The sequence below is a fragment of the Crocuta crocuta genome, unplaced genomic scaffold (assembly GCF_008692635.1).
Source record: "Crocuta crocuta isolate KB4526 unplaced genomic scaffold, BGI_CrCroc_1.0 scaffold174, whole genome shotgun sequence".
NCBI lineage: Eukaryota > Metazoa > Chordata > Mammalia > Carnivora > Hyaenidae > Crocuta > Crocuta crocuta.
Window position 1 is genome coordinate 1,859,320 of NW_027530330.1, and position 9,384 is coordinate 1,868,703.

The 9,384-nt window shown below is 39.9% G+C and overlaps 1 pseudogene; it reads right to left on the minus strand.

The window, feature by feature from the left end:
* Nucleotides 1-624: 624 nt before the first annotated feature.
* On the minus strand, nt 625-1,114 carry LOC144232785 (large ribosomal subunit protein eL31 pseudogene; annotated as a pseudogene).
* Between the last annotated feature and the right edge of the window lie 8,270 nt (nt 1,115-9,384).

A 9,384-nucleotide genomic window follows, 5' to 3' on the forward strand; every position in this document is an offset into this window, starting at 1 on the left:
CATTTATTAGATGGACTGGTATATAAAATTTATCATATCAGGAAGAGCATGACTTAGTAAGCATAAACAAATTGTTATGTAAATAAGTGGTAGTGGAAACAACAAGAACAAATTATTGTAAGAATATACTTGAGCTGGTCTGGATACGGGAACTAGGTACTTTCCACACACCATTTCTGGTTCTTAGAACAACCTTGCAAGGTAAATATGATTCTCCTGATTTTCTACGGGAAGAAACTGAAACTCAGAATTCTGCACCCAAGGATATACAGCTGGTAAACAGCAATGCCTGGATTAAAATAACTAATCATCAGGATCACGATTGTTAAGATTGATGGCATTTATGTCTACATACTGATGATCACATCTGCGATGATGACCTTCCATATGTTGTTTATTCCAATAATAACTCCTTGACTTAGTCGTATCATGCCCATTCTATATATGAAGAAAGTGAATTTTGAAGGTTGAAGGGCTCCAACAAAGTCATACGATGGGCATGCAGCAACTCTGAAATTTTAACTGGGACATGAAGTGTTCTACTGCCTTCACCCATTCCACTAAGGCTCTGAAAGCAGATTTCTTTTTCGATAGGCAGAAATACCTTTATTTGACAATCAGCAACTAGTTCTCATCCACATTAATGGTCTGTAGATTCTTTAAAGTGGTGACAGGTACATAGGTCACCAACGTATAGAGCTTGTTTGGTGAATCTTTATCCTCGTTACGTTTTCTGGACAACCGCACATGGATACGGTATGGAACATTCCTTATTCCTTTGGCCCAGACCCCTTTTTTGAGCCTGGTGTCAATGTGCACATCTGGGGTTCCCATCTCCTTCATAGCAAACTTCCGGATCTCTTTGAGTGCCCAAGGGTCACGCTTCTTGAACCCCACTCCATGGATGCGCTTGTGAATGTTGATGGTGTATTCTCTGGTCACTACCTCGTTGATGGCAGAATGGCCCTTCTTCTCGCCACCCTTCTTTGCGGGAGCCATTCTGCTGGGCCCGGGGTTGGAAAGGAAGCTGAAAACAGATTTCTTGTGCCCTGCCCTACACCCGTCTCAACGGACATGTTTCTATCAAGCATGTGACAGGGTAAGTTCCATTTCCCACTCTTACCCCCAAGGGTCTGACTAATGCTGCTCTCTTCAAGGAACTGCTAACATCTCTAGTTTAAGCAATGTGCAAAATAACTGATGCAAATAAAATCTCTTCCCCCAAGGCCTCTCTTATGCACGGTTCATTCTCTGGAATAACAAGAACAAGAGGTGTCCCTGCAGGGTGAACCCATGACATGTTGGTAACTTCAGTGCCTCAGTGGAGCCACGAGCAAGATTTAATGGAAAATAGGCACATTTTATGGTAAGTCAGTTTCATTTCTGAGAAATCTTCAGAGTGTCTAAGGAACAGTGACAAGATGTGAAAATAGATTGACAGTTGTTTCAAATGTCTACTATTATATTCTCCTTCCTTCTGACACAGCATGCTTATTAGTTAGATAGCAGAATTCTAGATCTTCAGGATTAAAGGTAGAGAGATAATTTTATGTGTAGGTTGCATAGCAGCTTTCTGGGTTTTAGCAAAGTATCTTTGACATTTTTGCATTCAGAGAAGGACCTAAGAACAGTATGAAGGAGGGAAGCAACAGTCTTGTTTTTTATTTCTAGAGTTAGCAACAAGGTGTCAGATAATTTCCTTATTTTCTATTTGGATTCTCAAGGCGCCCAGCCTCTCCTTTAATGCTCACCAGTTAAACTGTCTCACCTAAATAGAAAGCATGACTTTTGTTGTGAGTTCCTTAAAATAAATCGAAAGCCTAGTATCTAATTCCTAAATAGCACAACAGTACAGTGACATAACTCTACAGCACACACAAATATAGGTTTTTTACACATTTGTATACATGAATGAAGAAGAAAATGCATGGATAGAAATGGGATCCATTACTAACTAACTGTACTATGTTGGTCAAGCTCTTGGCATCTGTAAACAGTTTCTATGTCTGCACATCGGGGTTATCTATTTTTAAAGCCTTTAAAATTTTTCCATTTAGTGTAGGATACACAAACATAAGATCATACTATAGATGATACCCAAAGAGAAAAGATGAGGAATTCTTCCTTATAAACTGCTAATTTATGATAAATTTTTATTCCCACCTCTATGTCTCTTATGGTTTTTTATTTTTCTTCATTGCCTTTCCTCCTAACTTCCTGAAAATCGATGACGGTGGGTTACTGTTATTAAGCAATCTCTTTAAGAGACCCTTTCCCAAGAGGGCAATCTAGTCAACCCTGGTTAGCCTTTGATTTGACAGTGTCACTAGGAAAAAAGAAACCAATCTCTCTCAATGATTTAAGAAGTCCAGACTCAAGAGTAAAAGAGCAAGAGGTTGATCTGATTTTACAAATCCTCTAAAGAGAACTGAATACAAGTTCACAAGGAGGTCTTTCATAGTCTAATTTCTTCTTGAATCCCAAGTAAGAGGAGAGTGTGTTGAACCTAGTCATGTAAAAGGAAAAGTAGGCATAAAGCCGGCATACTCTTTCCCTGTCCTTCAAGAATTAAGAGGCAAGGGAGCACTTGTATTTGACAGTATCTTCCTTAAGTAAGGTACTTACTATGGTAGAGTATATGTAAAGAAGACCTTATCTTCTTTCTTCTCCCTGTAGAAAGGCTAGGTTCAAAGTGGTTAAATATCCCAAAAATAGCAAGACACTCATGGAGTAAGTCAGTTCTAGTAAGTCTAGTAAATCAGTTCTGGATGTATATCTTTTTCTGTCCTACTCTGTTGGTTCCACTGTGCTAATAGAAGCAGGGGGTGGATGTTTTAGGATGTTGACAGTGTTAGGTTGTTTTTCTAGTTTTGACTTCAAGGATTTGAGCTGAATCATTAATGTTTTATAATGAAATTCTATTAAAAATAGTGCTAAAAATAATGTTATGGACAATTTTTATTAGGAATTGGTACCAGTTCATTGTATCTATCAATTTTTCATGGTTTTATAAGTAAATGCACTTGAGAAGGTGAGAAAGTAGGTAGGTATCTATAACAAGAGGGTTTGGGGGCCCCAGGACTATACATCCACTTGGAAGCAACTTCTAAAAATAACCTCCAGACAGGGTACAAAATGCATCATTGATAGAAATGAAAACATGTCCAGGGCATCTGGGTGGCTCAGTTGGTTAAACATTTGACTCTTGGTTTCAGCTCAGGTCACGATCTCACGGTCTGTGAGTTCCAGCCCCACGTTGGGCTCTGTCTGTACAGAGTCTGCTTGAGATTCTCTCTCTTCCTTCCTCTCTGCCCCTCCCCTGCTTGCACTTGCTCATACAATCTCTCTCTCTCCTTCTCAAAATAAATAAACTTAAAAAAATAAAATAATAAATAAAGAAATAAAAACTTGACCTTTCCCCAAACTTCTGAGGTAGTGAAGTCAGTGATGACAAGGTGGCATCTACACCACATTTTCTTTGGTTCTAATTAGAACATGTTGGTTAATATTTCTGAAAATCAAATTACAATTGGACTGTTGGTGTCTTTATAAAAGCCACTCTCTGTTAGAGTGAACTAGTGTCAACCACAAGAACATAGCAATGAAAGAAAAGGTGTGGGTAGACCTTTTTCTTCCCCTTTATTTTTACAATTTCTATTTCCAGATTGCTCAATAACATCTGCTGGTAACTGAAAACTCAGCTAAGAAAATTTAAAAAAAACCTCACTATTTATGGCTTTGGAAACATACTGTGAATAATTCATTTCTGAACACGCATTTCCAAGGCATGCCAGGACATCATCTCAGCCTGCCTGGTTCCCCTATTCCTGTAAATATTAAGGGCGGGTTCTTCCTTTTATAGGTTTTGTCTGTCCCTTTACCTGCAACTTACTGAAACAAAATAAGTATACTTTAGAGGAACTACCAAGTGTAGTTTGAATTTGATGTTTCTATTAATATTTTTTGCCATACCAGATGAAAAGTAGACACACTGCTCCCTTCTTTCCTTCCTCTCTTCCATCTTTCCCTTCTTTCTTAAAAAAAAAAAGCCTCCTACTTTTTATTTATATCAAAGACATATATATGTAAAACTTAAAGAGGCAAATAATAATGAAAAACACCAATTCCTGTTCTTTTCTGCCCATCTTCTTTTCTCCAAGGAAACTGCATTCACCAATTATTTAGCAGCTGAATTTGGTGTTTACCTTTTCATTTCTAAATAACATGCTTATTTGGCTACTTCTTGATTTTTCAGTTTTATGCATTATCTATCAGGTTCTTACTGTACAAAATGAGGATTTAGTTCTCTTCCCCCCCGCCCCCCTGCCCATCCCCATCACACCCATGTACCCTCATCCACTCATCTTTCCACTCCGGTTATTTTATCATTTTGTTTGATTAGTATTCAGCTTTCATATTATTATAAGGAATAGCTACAGGTTTGCCATGTAGTAAGTTATGCTTACTTTTTCATGCATATTCTGTTGTTAATATCAAATGTCTATCACCCTATTTATGCCTGCTGGTCTGAAGTAATAAATAATAATTCCCACTCTCACTATGAGCATGGGTCGGCTCAGAAACCACTATTCCACACAAAGTCTTAGCCAGCTACTGGGGTATTCTAACCATGATATTGTACCTGAGGAAATTTCTTCCTGACCCTTTTAACTACTCAAATTGGCACTGGATGTCATCCATGCCAGCGCACAGCTGTCATTCTGGGATCCCACTTTATGTCATCTGAATAAATCCCTCAGCCCTTTCTTATACTGATATCCTTTCCCTGCATTATGCCTTCCTCTTTCTTGACTCATTCCCTCCTACTACTGGGCACAGAAGCTTCTACTTTCCTCTATCAACACTTCTATAACTTTTGATTTTTTTTTTAAGCACAATAACCTATGCCTGAAAGAAGAGATTAAATGAGATAACACTTAACTTTTTATAAAATCCCAACACCATCTTTTTTCTACCTTCATCCACCTTTGCTTCTGTCCATATTTTCCGGCATGAATAGATGGCCTCCTGAGAGTTAACATCCTGGAGGCCTGCACAAAGTCAAGCTTCCTTTGTTGTGGATACATCCCAGAGCAGCTGGGAGAGATTATTACAGACACTACACCAGCAATGAGGTGGTTTTCTCTCTCCACGGTTCTTTGGGGAGGGCATGTAATCACTGAGCGCTGTGAACGGTGGGGTGGAAATCCAATCATACCAACTGGGGCAGAGGGTGTTGTCCTATAGACCTTCACTGAATATCTGGTCCTTAAGATAAGGGGGCTGGCTTTGAAAGCCACTTTAAAAAAAATCAGGTGCCTGTATTCCTGTTAGATATTTAGAGACATTCAGAGGCAAATGAAATTTCTTTCTTTTTTTTTATAGCAGATAGTTTTATTCATCTACATGTTTTCATTTAGAATTTAGAACAGAGTCAAAACTCCTGAATACAATGTGTGTTCACTGTTTTGAAGTTTTTTTTTTTAATTCACATCTTTTAATATCAATGACGTTATCAGAAGTGTTTCTTTCTTTTTTTTTTTTTACAAATAGTTTATTGTCAAATTAGTTTCCACATAACACCCAGTGCTCATCCCCACAAGTGTCCTCCTCCATGCCCATCCCCCCTCCCCCCACATCCATCAGTCCTCAGTTTTTGTCAGCATTTAAGAGTCTCTCATGGTTTGCCTCTCTCCCTTTCCCCCACCATTTCCCCCCTTCTTCTCCCCCTTGTTCCTCCGTCAAGTTCCTCCTAATCCTCCTATACGTGCAAACATATGATATTTGTCCTTCTCTGCCTGACTTATTTCGCTCAGCATAACACCCTCAAGGTCCATCCATGTTGCTACACATGGCCAGATTTCATTGTTTCTCATTGCCATGTAGTGTTCCATGGTATAGATAAACCACATCTTTTTGATCCGGCAAATGAAATTTCTTGAATATGTAATCTAATGATTATAACAAAACTATTGTGCTCCAGGAAATCTCTTTTTCTCTTTTTACATTGTATTTTAATTTTTATGAAAATAATTGTGTACATAGTTTAAGATGTCCAATAGCTTATGATGAAAAAAGCAGTTACTTGCTTCAACTTTTCCATTCCATGAAAACTATATCTCAGAGGCAATACCACATTCAAAACTTTGTTTTCCTTTTAAAAAGATAACACACTTTTACTTCTCTTTCTTCATTTTCTAGTTTACATTTTGTCTAACCATTTCCTACTTAGAATATTAGGATTTATTGTCTTTTATGTGATTTCACTTTTCTCAACACACTCTTCCCATTCTTCTCCATTCCCAATATATTTAAGTCATATTTTTTGGTTAGGTCAATGTCCAGAATTTACTCTACTATGGCTATGCAATTCTCCATGGCTTTTTTTTTTCTCCCATTTCTGCACATTTTATGACTGGAGACACTGACAGCTTTTGTTCCAGACTACCATTTAAAAAAAATTTTTTTTTAATGTTTTATTTATTTCTAGGAGAGAGAGAGAGAGAGAGACAGCGTGAGCAGGGGAGGGTCAGAGAGAGAGGGAGTCACAGACTGAAACAGGCTCCAGGCTCTGAGCTGGCAGTCAGCACAGAGCCCGACACGGGGCTCGAACCCACGAACCGCGAGATCATGACCTAAGCGAAAGTCAGACGCTTAACCGACTAAGCCACCCAAGCGCCCCCAGACTACCATTTTAAGAGTGTATGTATGATCAACAGCTTTGGAAGACAGTTATTGTCTCCCTCCAGGGCAGGGGACAGGTTTGTTTACTGTCCAGTCTGGGACAAAGTCACATAGGCTTGCTTTCAACTCATTATAAAACACTGGGGTTCCCTAAACTCAGGAGTCCTTAGCTGTGATACAATCCCACAGCATGCAGTATCCACCTGGGCCATTCTTTGTCACCCCCATGGGACACGGAGGGTAGGGGAGCCACAGCAACTGTGAGGTTCACCCTGCTTGCTATTCTGTGAGTAATGAAATTCTTCGCTTCTGGCCCAGGAGTCTTTTGCCAGAAAGCATGAAACTCTGGCAGGCTAATTTGTTGGCTTGCAAGCAAGGGTCTCAGCCTCCTCCTAGTTCTTTTTTTTTTTTTAATGTCTTATTTATTTTTGAGAGAGAGATAGATACAGCGTGAGCAGGGGAGGATCAGAGACAGAGGGAGTCACAGAATCTGGAGACAGGCTCCAGGCTCTGAGCTAGCTGTCAGCACAGAACCCAGCACGGGTCTTGAACCCACGAACTGTGAGATCATGACCTGAGCCAAAGTCGGATGCCCAACCGACTGAGCCACCCAGGCGCCTCTCCTCTTAGTTCTTTACAATAGTAAACTCTGGCTTCATTTCCTTTCCTGAACTTTTTAGAAATTTCTGATACTTAGTATTTGCTTTTGTTTTTTTTTCTTTGCTATGTTAGAAACCCCTGATGAGCTGCACTGAGAAAAGCACACCATGATTTCCATGGTACTCCTGACCAGGATACATAAGCTGCATCTGGCCCTGAGACACATGGTGAGGGTCACCCAATAGAATGTGAAGTTTGTAGTCTTTAAAACTGATAAAGAGGGGCACCTGGGTGGATCATTTGGTTAAGGGGCCGACTTTGGCTCAGTCATGATTTCTCAGTTCACGAGTTTGAGCCCTGTGTCAGGCTCTGTGCTAACAGCTCAGAGCCTGCAGCCTGCCTCAGATTCTGTGTTTGTATCTCTCTCTGCCTCTCCCCTGCTCATGGTCTGTCTCTCTCTCAAAACTAAACTTAAAAAAATTTAAAAAATATAATTGATAAAGATATCAAAGACTGAGAAATACTGTTTTAGGTTGAAAGGCTCTGAAGAGACATAAGAACACAAAGTAACACATATTCCTTGGCACAACGCTACACCAAAAAGGAAAAACAAACAGTTTAGACAGTTGGCAAAATTTGGATAGAAGAGTGTCCTTCTTTGGGGTAAATATACACTAGATGTTTAAGGGCAATGGGACATTATGCCCAAAGCTTTCTCTTAAAAGGTTCAAAATACAACTGATGATAATGAGTGTATTACCTCCTATACATATACGTGTGTGTGTGTGTGTGTGTGTGTGTGTACCCAGACATACACATGGGGCAGGGGAGAGAGAGAAAGAGGAGGCTGGTGATAATATATATATTCAGTAAGATGTTAATGTTTGGGAAAGCTGAATAAAAAGGATAGAGGAGATCTTTATTCTGATCTGGACATTTTTACAGAAGTTATTTCAAAATAGAAGAGTGGGACACTAAAATACTGGTTGGAGGTTCTATGTTCACGGATCGCTTTTCAAGGGTCAGTTTTCACTGTGGAGCAATCAGGAGGGGGCTGGCAGTCTTGCTGTAGGCCTCCTGGCTGTTTGTATCTATAGGGCTGGACAGTTTCCCCAGAAGACTTTCTCTACTATCTTGACAGTCAACTTTCTCAAGCCCCAGAGTAGAAAGGGACTAGAGATCTCACTTATGAGAGCAGACTCATTGAACATCTCACTTATCAGCAGGAATCTTCTGATACGTAGTCATGTGCCTGCATGGACTAAAGAACCTCTTAACTCCTTAATAAGACTTTTTAAAAAAATTTATTTAATGTTTTATTTACTTCTGAGAGAAAGAGAGACAGCATGAACAGGGGAGGGTCAGAGAGAGAAGGAGACACAGAATATGAAGCAGGCTCCAGGCTCTGAGCTGGCAGTGAGCACAGAGCCCGACGCGGGGCTCGAACCCACAAACCGTGAGATCAGGACCTGGGCCGAAGTCGGACGCCTAACCAACTGAGCCACCCAGGCGCCCCTCCTTAATAAGGCTTTTAACAGAGGTACCTGTGTAGCTCAGTTGGTCTGACTTCCCCTCAGGCCATCCTCTCATGGTTCATGAGTTTGAGCTCCACATCACACCCTCTACTGTCAGCACAGTCTGCTTCAGATCCTCTGTCCCCCTCTCTTTGCCCCTCCCCTGCTTGTGCACTCTCTCTCTCTCTCAAAAATAAATAAAACATTAAAAAAAGACTTTTAACAAATTCTCCTGTTTTCAGCCCTACTTGCGAACCTAGTGCCTCTATTGATGGATATGTTCTGAGTATCTGTGGCATGACTCCGCTTGCTTAGAGTTGGGATTTTTCTTCTCCAGGTACTTAGCAGAGCAGAGAAAGCTGAAACATACACCATGTACGACTAAGTTTTCAGCTTTCCATCTTCCACTATTTTGTGGACGGTAATTGTCTGCTATCATCACCTTTTCTTTCTTCTCTGGTTGAGTGAGATTATGCCCTCAAAGAATTTTATTTGGTTATTTTAGTGAGGTTTCAGGAAAGAGCAAAGAGAAATGTTTTTTTTTTTAATTTTTTATTTTTGTTTCTCTATCTGCTGTAATTAGCAG